The following is a 14,574-nucleotide window of genomic DNA, read 5'->3' as shown; positions in this document are numbered from 1 at the left end:
AAGAGGTACACAGTGTACCGTTCACGTAAACATGATATATTTGAAACGAAACACACAATTGGTTTTCACTCTCCTCTGCTAGCACAGAGCGGAGGCACCCTGGATAACATTACCAGGGATACCTGCGGTGTGTGCTAGTAGAGGAGAGTGAAAGTTAATTTTGTGTTTCTTCTTTAATATGCATGTTCAAGTGAATGGTACACAGTATACATCTTTGAACAGATCACGAGGAGAGAAAGTGGATTCCCGAATAATTGCGTAGGGTGCTATTTAATAAAGGCATATCGCTGTTCACATCTTCGTAAAAAGGTTACAAGAAAGGCAGTCATTGTTTTTTATTTTGCTTCTGGAAAAAAGACTTATACGGAATGGTCAAGATAAATGGGACAACTTGTATATAGCGTTTTCTGGCAGCATATTTAGTTTATTTTACCATTTACATTATTTACAGTTACAAGGTCTTGGTGTAGCACACAATTCTAGGTCTTCTATGCTTTTATGTGCTCGTTGGCTCTTGCGTCACCACCAGATGAACCACAATCAACAGTACGTCATAATTTTGCTTTTCACTACATATAATTTTGCTTACTGTGCAGTGCATTTGACCTTACTCTTAGGGTAACTGAGGGGTCCAGGGAACTCTAGAGGCTGGCAGTGGAGCTGGGGGATCGGGGTTGGGATGGAGGGTGGGTGGGTGGCGTGGTAGTGGGGACATTCTGGTGATATTCATGACCGTGCGTGAGTTCGTGTGTGTGTGTGTGTGTGTGTGTGTGTGTGTGTGTGTTTGTGTGTGAATTTTTAAGTACATATGAAGGGCTTATTTCAATAGCGGTACAAGTCCATTTTTGTCCATTTTGAGATACAGAGCCCGAAAGTTAAATGAGCGCTGAAAAATCTGCAGTTGAGATAGCAGAAATATTCAAGCATATGGCTTCTTGCTAGAAATGAACCTTTCTATCTGTTTGTTTGGATCATTAATTTCAGAAGCATTACAGACAGGAAAGTGGAGGCAATGGACTTGTACCACTATTGAAATAAGCCCTATGTATAGAGTCTAAGCAAAAATAAACGACGCACCAGAGAATACCCGAATGGGACGGAAATCGGTTTGTCCAGACAAACAAATTATATCAATTTCACATAAAATTGGGTTATTAATTCAAGAAAAAATTGGTTCAAATGGCTCTGAGCACTATGGGACTTAACATCTGAGATCATCAGTCCCCTAGAACTTAGAACTACTTAAACCTAACTAACCTAAGGACATCACACATATCCATGCCCGAGGCAGGATTCGAACCTGCGACCGTAGCGGTCGCGCGGTTCCAGACTGAAGCGCCTAGAACCGCTCGACCACCAGCGGCCGGCTATTTATTCAAGAGAAAGAGCTTCACAAATGCAGCTAGTCAATAACGCGTTGGCGAAACTCTGGGCCTTATGCGAGTAGTTATTCAGCTTCACATTGATTAATAAATTTGGATGTCCTCCTGAAAGATAGCGTACTATATTCTGTCCCGTTCCCGCTTTAGATCGTCAAAATCCTGAGCTGGTTGGAGGGTCTTGCCCATAGTGCTTCAAATGTTCTCAATTGAGAGGAGATCCGGTGACCTTGCTGGTCAAGGTAAGATTTGGCAAGCACGAAGACGTACTGGTACAGTAGAAATTCTTGCTGTACGTGGCCGGGCATTACCTTGCTGAAATGTAAGCCCAGGATATCTTGCCGTGAAGGGAAACAAAACGGGGCGCAGAACATTGTCGACATAGCGCTGTGCAGTAACCGTGCCGTGGATGACATGCGGAGGAGTCCTGCTATGAAAAGAAATGGCACCCGAGACTATCACTCCTGGTTATGGGCCGTATGGTGGGCGGTACTAAGACTGGTACCCCATCGCTGTCTGGGGCGTCTCCAGACACGTCTTTGATCTGGAATATCAGTGACTGGTGTAGAGTTGTCTTCAGTGTTGAGTCCCGCTTCGAGCTGAGCCGCGAAACGGGTGATGGTCGGGGGCGCCATTTCATTTCAGAGCAGGACATCTTTGTCATCTGCTGCACCCTTACAATACAGCGGTACGTCGACGATATTCAACGCCCCGTTTTGCTGGTCTTCAGGACAAGGCATCCTAAGATTACATTTCAGCAAGATACTGCCCGCCCTCACACTGCAACAGTCTTTACTCCTTGCCTTCGTACTTGCCAAACCACATCTTGACCCTTAAGGTCGCCGGATCTCTCCTCAGTTCAGAGTGTTTCGAGCGTTATGGGCACGGCCCTGCCCTTCAGCCAGCTCGGAATCTGATGACCTAAGTGCGCCAATTGGACAGAATTTGGCACGATATCCCCCAGGAAGACAGCCAGCAACTCTGTCGATCAATGCCAACTCGAATAACTGCTTGCATAATGGCCGGAGGTGAAGCAATCCGGTATTCACTTGCTCAATTTGTGAAGCTCTTTCTCTTGAACATATCACCCAATTTTGGTGAAACTGTAATAAATTGTTTGTCTGTATATCCATATCACATCTACCGATTTCCATCCCATTCGGATAGTTCCCTCCTGGCGCGTGGTTTTTTGTCTTAGAGTTGATTTATATCATTGTTTACTTACTTCAAGCCTTATTTAGCACACAACACACAAATGTAAGGAATATAATCCACAGTTGTGAATAACATTCATCACATTTATGTGCTGCATGCTAAATAAAGGTAACGATTATCTTGACAAGCGCTCCTCCAATCCTCGAGACGGACAGTACCAAAATATTTATTTAATTTTTTTTATTATTTCATTTATTTTTTATGATACGTCCTAATTAGCGGGAAAATTAACTTATCTTTGAGCTTTTATGTTAATTGAGCATTTTTTTCTCTGTATGAGACACTTCTCCTGGTGAGTGTGCACGCACTTTCTTTCGCTGTTGTTGTATAAATTGCCATATTTGATTTTACCCAGTCTGGTGGTGATTTTCTTGCATTAGATGTTCTTCATATGTGGGGTGCGTGCATTTGCTCTTCAGTATCCTTAAGTTTTCTGTGTACGTGCTATCACTTGTCATACGGTGCCAGTAAGTGTCAGATCTCTAGCGGTGAGTGAAAGCCGTTTTCTCTTACTGGAGTAGTTACGCCTGCACAATACGAATGAGTTCCATCGTTAAAATTTCTTCGTCAAGTTGGGGGCAAGAGGTAAGAACTGGGTGCTGAACTTTCCTCGACGGCTGCGGGTCGATGCTGAAGACTTGCGAAAATTAATTAAGGAGTAAAAGCAGTGTCTCAACAAGAGCAGAAACTTAGCAATGCCATATTTACAGCTCTGAATTCTTCTGTTAAGAATGTACTCGGGAATGCCGACTACTCGCCTTTGCGAAGCACTTTTTTTTTTTTTTTTCAGTATAATTCGAAATGTGTTCTATAATTTCCAACCTACGGGTCGTCCTTCCACATGTTACGGCCGTGATATATCTACTACTGCGTTTAAGGTTACATCAACACTACAAACCGCTGTGAAGTACGTGGAAGAATCCCTATTCTAACGCATTTCAGGGCCCCATCCCGTTTAGTTCACATATGAAGTGCGGGAAGATTGATGAAATGGTTCCGAGCAGCTTGTACACTTCTGTTTTGAAAAAGTGTAACACTAAGATCGAGGGATTGCGATAACGAAATGTATTCCACCTATTAGGGACATGCCACTACACGAAGGATTAACATTACAAATCTGTACATGCACTGCGACTGTGGAATTTCTGTAAGGAGTAGCTCACCATATGCTGCAATCAGAGTCGCTAGACGTCATCTGATGGAGTCAAAGGGCACCTGAACATGCTGCTGGGGAATACTCTGCCACGCGATTCTACATCTACATCCATACTCCGCAAGCCACCTAACGGTGTGTGGCGGAGGGTACTTTGAGTACCTCTGTCGGTTCTCCCTTCTATTCAAAATAATGGTTCAAATGGCTCTGAGCACTATGGGACTTAACATCTGAGGTCATCAGTCCCCTAGAACTTAGAACTACTTAAACCTAACTAACCTAAGGACATCACACACATCCATGACCGAGGCAGGATTCGAACCTGCGACTGTAGCGGTCGCGCGGTTCCAGACTGAAGCGCCTAGAACCACTCGGCCACTCCGGCCGGCCCCTTATATTCCAGTCTCGTACTGTTCAGATTGTCGGTATGCCTCTGTGTGTGCTCTAATCTCTCTGATGTTATCCTCATGGTCTCTTCGCGAGATATACGTAGGAGGGAGCAATATACTGCTTGACTCCTCGGTGAAGGTATGTTCTCGAAACTTCAACAAAAGCCCGTACCGAGCTACTGAGCGTCTCTCCTGCAGAGTCTTCCACTGTAGTTTATCTATCATCTCCGTAACACTTTCGCGATTACTAAATGATCCTGTCCGTGATTTCCCTAAATCGCTTCAGGCAAAAGCCGGGATGGTTCCTTTGAAAGGGCACGGCCGATTTCCTTCACCATCCTTCCCTCACCCGAGCTTGCGCTCCGTCTCTAATGACCTCGTTGTCGACAGGACGTTAAACACTAATCTTCTCCTCCAAATGATCCTGTAATGAAGCGCGCTGCCCTCCGTTGGATCTTCTCTATCTCTTCTATCAACCCTGTCTGGTACGGATCCCACACTGGTCAGAAATATTCAAGCAGTAGGCGAACGAGTGTACTGTAACCTACTTCCTTTGTTTTCGGATTGCATTTCCTTAGGATTCTTCCAATGAATCTGTCTGGCATCTGCTTTATCGACGATTTATTTTATATGGTCATTCCATTTTAAATCACTCCTAATGCCTACTTCCAGATAATTTATGGAATTAACTGCTTCCAGTTGCTGACCTGCTATATTGTAGCTAAATGATAAAGGATCTTTCTTTCTAGGTATTCGCAGCACATTACACTTGTCTACATTGAGATTCAATTGACATTCTCTGCACCATGCGTCAATTCGTTGCAGATCGTCCTGCATTTCGGTACAATTTTACATTGTTACAACCTCTCGATACACCACAGCATCATCTGCAAAAAGCCTCAGTGAACTTCCGATGTTATCCACAAGGTCATTTATGTATATTATGAATAGCAATGGTCCTATGACACTCCCCTGCGGCACACCTGAAATCACTCTTACTTCGGAAGACTTCTCTCCATTGAGAATGACATGCTGCATTCTGTTATCAAGGAACTCTTCAATCCGATCACACAATTGGTCTGATATTCCATATGCTCTTACTTTGTTCATTAACCGACTGTGGGGAACCGTATCGAACGCCTTGCGGAAGTCAAGAAACACGGCATCCAGCTGGGAACCCGTGTCTATGGCCGTCTGAGTCTCGTGGACGAATAAATAGCCTGTCCACAAAGCATCAACTACTGCTGCAGGAGGACCTGAACGAACAAGTTGCCGACCTACCATATCTCAGACGTGTCCGAGGGGCGAACGGGCAGGACAGGGAAGCAGTGGTACCCGTCGTTCTTCGAAGAAGGCTTGCACATTCCTAACCACATGCGGACGGGCGTTGTCCTGTTGAAATATGGTTCAAATGGCTCTGAGCACTATGGGACTTAACTTCTGAGGTCATCAGTCCCCTAGAACTTAGAACTTCTTAAACCTAACTAACCTAAGCACATCACACACATCCATGCCCGAGGCAGGATTCGAACCTGCGACCGTAGCGGTCGCGCGGTTCCAGACTGAAGTGCCTAGAACCGCTCTGCCGCCCTGGTCGGCGCTGAAATATGGCATGTGCAGCGGCGTGGAGGAGGGTCAGTGCCTCTGGTTGTAAAACCTCCCTGCAGTAGCGGTAGATGTTCAGATTGCCCTCAAGACGTAGGAGGCGAGATCGCGTGTTACAGGCAACGGCGCCTCAACCCATCACACTTGGCGTTTGTCCGCTGTGCCGCCCAACAACACAGTCTGCCCGATTGCGTTTACCAGGGCGTCGTCGAACGCACATGCTGCCATCACTGTAGGACAAGTTGAAGCGCGACTCGCCCGGAAACAGTACATTTTATCACTCAGCTCGCCAGTATGGCCATTCACGTCTCCATTGCAGTTTGCGGCGGTGGTGGTTTCTCGTCAACGGAGGCCCGTAGAAGACGGCGTCGAACGGTCGACGCATACACGTCCAGACCCGTTGCTGTGCTCCAACGTCGCGCCAACACTGTGGATGAAGTTGTTTGTCCGTTACGGCCAAGCCGACAAAATGGCGACCATCTCTCGCTGTGGTCATATTCTGTCGTCCAGTTCCCTGTCGGCGCTTTGTACAACCCTCTTCTCTTCGCTGGTCCCACGTACGCCTCATCGATGAAGCAGACACGCGTAGACGTACACCTATGCACCAGTGCCCCAAGCGTGGATGTCTGTAACTACAGGCTGGTTCACGTAGACCTATTACACTATCCACGTGGGACGTACCTGGCGCACATGCGCAGTTGACGGTAATAACGCGCGAAACGCAGATAGAACTGTCTGATCTATTGTAAATTCGTTCGTTCTACCGCGCGAAACACAAGGGTGGGGGGGGGGGGGGAGGCTTGTAACATATTGGAACGTCGTTCAAACTATTTATGTGAGCTCAAGGTTCCTATTTAATAAGAAATTGTTTTTGTCATTATTCAATAAATAATTGTTATTCTCGTATGAGGGTTACTACTGTTCTGAATTGCAGACTCAACAGTTAGTTTTATATTACGACACTTGGTTGCACAGGTATAAGTACATATGAGTTTACATTTATACAGCAATTTGCAGATGGAGGACCCACTTATAAACGACATCATATTTACGCCAGTGTCTGTAACACTTTCTTTATTTCACGATTGCAATTTCGGGCTTGGGCCACTATCAGGTCCACATTTTTGTGGCTTTAAGCCATGTCAATTTAAATGAGCTGACACATTTGTATGTCGTTGTCATTACTATTAAATACATTCGTGACAACGACATATACACTACTCGTTATTAAAATTGCTACACCAAGAAGAAATGCAGATGATAAACGGGTATTCATTGGACAAATATATTATACTCGAACTGACATGTGATTACATTTTCAAGCAATTTGGGTGCATAGATCCTGAGAAATCAGTACCTAGAACAACCACCTCTGGCCGTAATAACGGCCTTGATAAGCCTGGGCATTGTGTCAAATAGAGCTTGGATGGCGTGTACAGGTACAGCTGCCCATGCAGCTTCAACACGATACCACAGTTCCTCAAGAGTAGTGTCTGGCGTATTGTGACGAGCCAGTTGCTCGGCCACCATTGACCAGAGAGAGATCTGGAGAAAGTGCTGGCCAGGGCAGCAGTCGAACATTTTCTGTATCCAGAAAGGCCCGTACAGGACCCGCAACATGCGGTCGTGCATTATCGTGCTGAAATGTAGGGTTTCGCAGGGATCGAATGAAGGGTAGAGCCACGGGCCGTAACACTTCTGAAATGTAACGTCCACTGTTCAGAGTGCCGTCAATGCGAACAAGAGCTGACCGAGACGTGTAACCAATGACACCCCATACCATCACGTCGGGTGATACGCCAGTATGGCGATGACAAATACACGCTCGCAATGTGTGTTCACCGCGATGGCGCCAAACACGGATGCGACCATCATGATGCTGTAAACAGAACTTGGATTCATCCGAAAAAATGACGTTTTGCCATTCGTGCACCCAGGTTCGTCGTTGAGTGCACCACCGCAGGCGCTCCTCTCTGTGATGCAGCGTCAAGGGTAACCGCAGCCACGGTCTCCGAGCTGATAGTCCATGCTGCTGCAAACGTCGTCGAACTCTTCGTGCAGATAGTTGTTGTCTTGCTAACGTCCCCATCTGTTGACTCAGGGATCAAGACGTGGCTGCACGATCCGTTACAGCCGTGCGGATAAGATGCCAGTCATCTCGACTGCTAGTGATACGAGGCCGTTGGGATCTAGCACGCCGTCCCGTATTACCCTCCTGAAACCACCGATTCCATATTCTGCTAACAGTCATTGGATCTCGACCAACGAGAGCAGCAGTGTCGCGATACGATAAAGCGCAATCGCGATAGGCTACAATCCGACCTTTAACAAAGCCGGAAACTTGATGGTACGCATTTCTCCTCCTTACACGAGGCATCACAACAACGTTTCACCAAGCAACTGCGGTCAACTGCTGTTTGTGTATGAGAAATCGGTTGGAAACTTTCCTCATGTGAGCACGCTGTAGGTGTCTCCACCGGCGCCAACCTTGTGGGAATGCTCTGAAAAGCTAATCAGTTGCATATCACAGCATCTTCTTCCTGTCGGTTAAATTTCGCGTCTGTAGCACGTCATCTTCGTGGTGTAGCAATTTTAATGGCCAGCAGTGTAAATGCGTCAGCTCATTTTAAGTTGACATGGATTAAAGCCACAAAAATTTGCACTTGATAATGGCCTAAGGCCGAGATTGCAATCGTGAAATAAAGAAAGTGTTACAGTCACTGGCGTAAATATGTCTTTTATAAAGTTCTACATGACTGTGAATTCCAGGTATAAAAAGTTAATTAGAGGACCCACTTGTTTTTGGAGCTATTGCCCTGGCAGAAGCAGTAAATCTTCGGATTAGGGCAGAACGACGACGAAAAGGAAAAGCCAGACGTTGTTGAGTTCGACCCTGGCTGAAAAGAAGGAACGAAGGTAGCGGATTATATTCACTGCTTATGAAAGAACTGAGGCTCGAAGATCCTCAAGAATTTCAGAACTTCGTGAGTATGGACATGCCCTGTTTCGAAAAGCTGCTATTCATGACAGAAGATGGATTTAGCAAGTGTGACACAGTCATGAGGGAGGCAGTCTCACATTCTCGAGAGTAAGAATTAAATCATATGTTTATACGTTTTGGGATCATACCAGCCTACATCATTGATAAAATACCGCTAAACTCCCTGTTATGATGCAGACTGGTTGTAACATTACGTTTCATGGCGACTGGGGAATCTTTTAAGAGTCTGGCTTGTAGCCACAGAATAGGACAGCCCATCATTTCAAAAGTTGTTGTGGATGTATGCACTGCAGTTTGCAACATGTTAATGGACCAATACTTCAAGGTGCACTTGTGTTATTTTTCCAAGTTTAGAATAAATAAATACATATATACGTGTGCTGCTCAAGAGTTTTGCAGTCCTTGTCTGTCGCATCGGGCGAAACTGCACGGCCTTTATCGTCTATCAGTGCCAGTTTCTCTTTTCTGGCATGCTGAAATAAAGCAAGAGATGCAATCAAATCAAACACGAACTTTCGTAAGCTAAAGTATTAGGATACAAAAAAAATGTTTAGATGTGTGTGAAATCTTATGAGACTTAACCGCTAAGGTCATCAGTCCCTAAGCTTACACACTACTTAACGCAAATTATCGTAAGGACAAACACACACACCCATGCCCGAAGGAGGACTCGAACCTCCGCCAGGACCAGGCGCACAGTCTATGATTGCAGCGCCTGAGACCGCTCGGCTAATCCCTCGCGGCATCGAGAATCACCGCGTGACGTTAAATGCGTATTACTCAGAAATAAACGATTGGCGACGTAACTTATTATGATACAGTGGGTAATATACATAGCTTTCCTCGCTGTGTGCCTGAATTAAGACGCTTAAAGCCTCTTTGCTCCATTCCATTTCTAGAATACGAAGTAATCAATAGGAAAAATGCTTTCACAGACAGCTAGAGTAAAAGAAAGTTTACTGGCTAGAAAAGGTTTTTTCTGCATTTATGAAAACCTAAAGCACTCCCTCTTCAGGCCACAAGTGGTCCATCGGGACCATCCGACAGCCATGTCATTCTCACTGAGGATGCGGATAGGAGGGCCGTGTGGTCAGCACACCGCTCTCCCGGTCGTTACGATGGTTTTCTTTGACCGGAGCCCCTACTATTCGGTCGAGTAGCTCCTCAGTTGGCATCACAAGGCTGAGTGCACACCGAAAAATGGCAACAGCGCATGGCGGTCCGGAGGGTCACCCATCCAAGTGCCGGCCACGTCCGACAGCGCTTAACTTCGGTGATCTCACGGGAACCGGTGTATCCAGTGCAGCAAGGCCGTTGCCAATGAAAACCTACTTAGTGAAAAAAAAAACATGGAAAAGCCCCAACACGACAATCTGAAATGAGCTACTAGTCACCAAAGAGTAAGCAAATAACAAGCAGAAAACACTGCGGTAGCCCCTTTGCGCATGCTTGAGTTATCGCTGCCTAGTGCGCGTGGGCGGATTGACAGCAGTTTAGAATTGCTCCCTATTCCGGCGCGCGGATAATGTGTGTGCTAATTTTCGTAGTTTCATCCGTTCTATCGCTAGATGCCTGTCGCGCTAGACCAGTACTGTTCGCGGCGTATCGTCGTGTAATACCCCCTTTACGAGCCGCAATGTCAAGGAACGACATACCCGCCTCCCGGGGACCAATTATTCTGCCCCATTCGAATGCACTCACAAGCCGATATTCCACCCTACAATGTCGGCGAGGCGTAGTGGCAATTGCTTACACGTTTCCACATCGTACGACGGCTACGCACCGGCTGAACGTTGCATAACACTGAACTGTCCGGTCACACAAAAGAGGACGCTGTTGGGCCACCTCTCTGCCACATAAGTTACTTATTATGGTTCCGCTGTTCTACACGTCCTCTTTACAAACAGTAGTGCAGTCTTTACAAACAGTAGTGCAGTCTTAGTTGTCCCTACAGGAGCGATGTGTCGGAGAGCTGCAGTATATAGGGTGTATATTTTAAGTTGATAAACCAGAATAAGTCGAAAAATAAGTTTCAGAAGAAAAAATGTGTAGAATCCAAAGTTGATTTTCGAGGGGGACATCTGGGGTGGGGCGGGAGGAAAACTTTACAATTTCTAATGGGAACCCCCATTTTTATTGCAGAATCAGATTCTACATAAAAACTACGTACATTTTGTCTTAAACATTTGTTTTGATTCTTGGTAGATGGCGCTGTAATTCAAGAAAATCCATGTTCTAATTATTGCGTGGAAAATAGTTACGGATAAATAAAAAATACTTATTTACTTCGTAAATTTTGATTCGCTCAAACTAAAATTGTCTCTCTCTCCCCATAGGGTGGGGTTTGAGAGAGAGGAATGAGAGTTTTACAAACGTTGACCCAAATATTAATTCTTCCGCAGATTCGGATAAGTTTTGTTTGGGTCAAATGGCTCTGAGCACTATGGGACTTAACTACTGTGGTCATCAGTCCCCTAGAACTTAGAACTAGTTAAACCTAACTAACCTAAGGACACCACACACATCCATGCCCGAGGCAGGATTCGAACCTGCGATCGTAGCAGTCGCGCGGTTCCGGACTGCGCACCTAGAACCGCTAGACCACCGCGGCCGGCAAGTTTTGTTTGTTTCGTGGTCATGAGGACACACAACTTTTAATTATCCAACAAATCATCGGAATAGCTAACTAACTAACCAGACATCCTACTTACTAACGAGTGAACTCATTTTTTATCTATCCGTAACCATTTTCCACGCAAAAGGGAGAACATGGATTTGTTGAATTACAGCGCCAACTACCAAGAACCAAAATAAATGTTTAAGACAAAATGTACGTAGTTTTATATGTAGAATATGATTCTTCAATAAAAAATGGGTGTTCCCATTTGAAATTTTAAAGTTGCCTCCCGTTCCACCCCCAGGGGGCTCGGATGGCGGGCTAATTTTAGCACAGCAGATGCCTCCCTCGAAAATAATCAACATTAGATTCTACACATTTTTTCTTCTGAAGCTTATTTTTCGATTTATTCTGGTTTGTCAACTTAAAATTTACACCCTGTATAGTGTTGCAGTACGAGGTACGAATTCTCAGGTCACCAGAGTCAATACTGCATTGTGTAGTAGTGATCTTTTGAGCCTAATGCGTTTTGTGCTCGATGCTGCCCGTCTTTTGTTCGTTATCGATTGCCTTAAGAAAAAATGAATTATTAGGACTCTGTATCGCTTCATGACAGATGTTATATGTGTGTAAAGTCGGGCTAAGAGACAGCTGTTTTGCTGATTTCCAAGAAGTATTGCTTATCGAAGTCACGGTGTATCTCTCGCCGACATATCGAATGGGTGACTTTCGAGGCGGCAAACATGAATAATGTTTTCTGGGTTGCTAACAGAACTTTGTGACGACTGAATCGCATGTACCATCGAGCTCGAACAGTCTCACGTGGCGGAAGCTAATTCCGCGATTGTGTAGTATAGATAGGCTGACACTTCGATGTGCTACGTTTATTCGAAATTAAACCAGATTTATTCATCAAGCCTTTTATCGTGATTCCGGACTATAATTGAAGATACCAATAAATGTGTACACTGGTTTATGGTGAGACTTAACCTTGTTTTACAGTGTCCAGATAGTTATTTTCAGATTGAAAGATTACCTGTTTACATTTCAGGATAAAACTTTTTCGCATCGCTCATATTGGCAGCTAATGGCTCGGCGACATCGAGAGGCTGCAGTCGGTGGCGAGTTTAATCGTATTATTCCTAGTAATTTTTTTGAAACTTTGTCGGGCCGACCATTACCTGCACACTCGAGGGACCATTGTACCACTCTGTATACCAGCTACTCAAAGGAAGTTCATTTAACTCAAGGAAGAACAGAGACGTATTCTTTAGGGTTCCAGATTCGTCGCAAAACTGATTCTACTATCACATTAAAAGGATTACACCCAAAACAGTTGCAGGATAAAATTTTTTATTAAAATTCTTGACCAAGGTTTCGGTACATATAAATATCATCATCCTTTTAATGTGAAGAATTTTAACAGTTGCTGCTGCAGCCATGTTTAAAATCTGGATTCTACTATGTAAGCTACCGTGGAGTAGTTGCCGTTTTTCTTCAACAAACAATTCAGCCTTTTGAGCACTTCCGTGACGCTCGCCTCTGAATCAAACAGATCCGGGACCATACGAGTTTCTCTCCTTTGTGTAAGTTCAGTATCCCCCGTTGTGGCTCGATCGCTAGTAGTGTAGGTTTCGTGTTGATCTTGATTAATTCTCGGATAAAAGAATTCAAAATGTAGATATCTGTGAAGACTTTGACGAAGTAGACCATCACCTTAGAGGTAGAAGCTTCGGATACAGTCGAAAATGTCAATGCAAAACTCCATGATGAAGAAGGAATTCCCTCATATTAATATAAACTGGCATTTTCTGATAGGCAGGTGTAAGATGGCCGAATATTGCCTCATTATAGCATCCAGAAAGAATCTACTTCACACCTTGTGTAAGACTTCTCGGTGGTGGTAACAAGCAAAGAACAATAAATACTCAACACTCAAAAAACCTAAGCACAAGAAGAAGGAGGTTAAGCTTTCAGTCCTGAAATTTTAGAAAGTTGACGAAACTGGGAAGAGTCATCGTCTGCTTACTGAATGCCCATCAGAACAGTGTGATGCTGGAATACTCGTGGCTGCCATAGGCGTGGAAAATTAGACACATATTAGTATTCAGCAAACCTGAAGTACGAATCTGTTACTGTATTGTTTCTTGGAATTGTAATGTTACTGACACAGAAAGAATAAGTAACAAAAAAAAGTGAAGAAGTGCCGGACTGTGGATTTAAAAGCCTCGGCTTCGATCCCCCGTCTGTCCTTGGACGTGTATCTGTCGCTTATGAATTGTTCCACCTCTGGCAATGTTCGTTGATGTAAAAAATGTGGAGTTGTACAGCGGTTCAGGGTCCAAATAAACAGTAAGTCCCCCTGTAACTGGCTAGGAAAGGAGGGAGGCAACAGCACACAACCTCCACCGGGAGGAGTTCAGACAAATCTTCAAATTGATGACAGCGTTACGTAGCTATACTTACTGTGAGTGCAATACACTGGAGCGTTTATTCTAGGATGGATCGCTCAAGTATTTTGTGACCAGACTCCTTTGTGCAATGACAGCACTTTTCCAGTATCCAAACAATTAACCGAAGTCTGTTCCGTAACATTTTAACCTTTTATTGCCCATTTCCGGGAAGAACAAGAGGCGAAGGACCACTTGTTAGCCGCGCGGTTTGAGGCGCCCTGTCACGGAATGCGCAGCCCGTCCCGCCGGAGGTTGGCTTGCGTTGTTTGGGGAAAGAGACAAACAGCAAGGTCATCGGTCTCGCCGGATGAGGGAAAGACGGAGAAGGAAGTCGGCCGTGCCATTTTAAAGGAACCATCCCGACATTTGCCTGGAGCGATTTAGGGAAATCACAGAAAACCTAAATCAGGAAGGCCGGACGCGGGATTGAACCGTCATCCTCCCGTATGCGAGTCCAGTGTGCCAACCACTGTTCCACCTCGCTCGGTGGCAGAGGTTCCAGTCCTCCCTCGGGCATGTGTGTGTGTGTGTGTGTGTGTGTGTGTGTGTGGTGTGTGTGTGTGTGTGTGTGTGTGTGGTCTTCTTAGCATAATTTAGTTAAAGTAATGAGGAGGTGTTGAATAGGACTGGAGAGAAGAGAAGTTTGTGGCACAACTTCACTAGAAGAAGGGATCGGTTGGTAGGACATGTTCTGAGGCATCAAGGGATCACCAATTTAGTATTGGAGGGCAGCGTGGAGGGTAAAAATCGTAGAGGGAGACC

General features: G+C 45.1%; 1 protein-coding gene and 1 pseudogene across 8 annotated transcripts in view; one reads left to right on the top strand and one right to left on the bottom strand.

Annotated features, from left to right (window-relative positions):
- The window catches only part of LOC126416983 (sorbin and SH3 domain-containing protein 1), a 1,139,715-nt gene that overhangs the window by 140,965 nt on the left and 984,176 nt on the right, over positions 1 to 14,574 (top strand). The window lies entirely within an intron of this gene.
- Positions 9,944 to 10,061, bottom strand: LOC126425838 (5S ribosomal RNA; annotated as a pseudogene).

The sequence above is a fragment of the Schistocerca serialis genome, chromosome 1 (assembly GCF_023864345.2).
Source record: "Schistocerca serialis cubense isolate TAMUIC-IGC-003099 chromosome 1, iqSchSeri2.2, whole genome shotgun sequence".
NCBI classification, from domain to species: domain Eukaryota; kingdom Metazoa; phylum Arthropoda; class Insecta; order Orthoptera; family Acrididae; genus Schistocerca; species Schistocerca serialis.
Note: the sequence above shows the minus strand (reverse complement) of the source record. Positions and strands in the feature narration are given on the sequence as shown.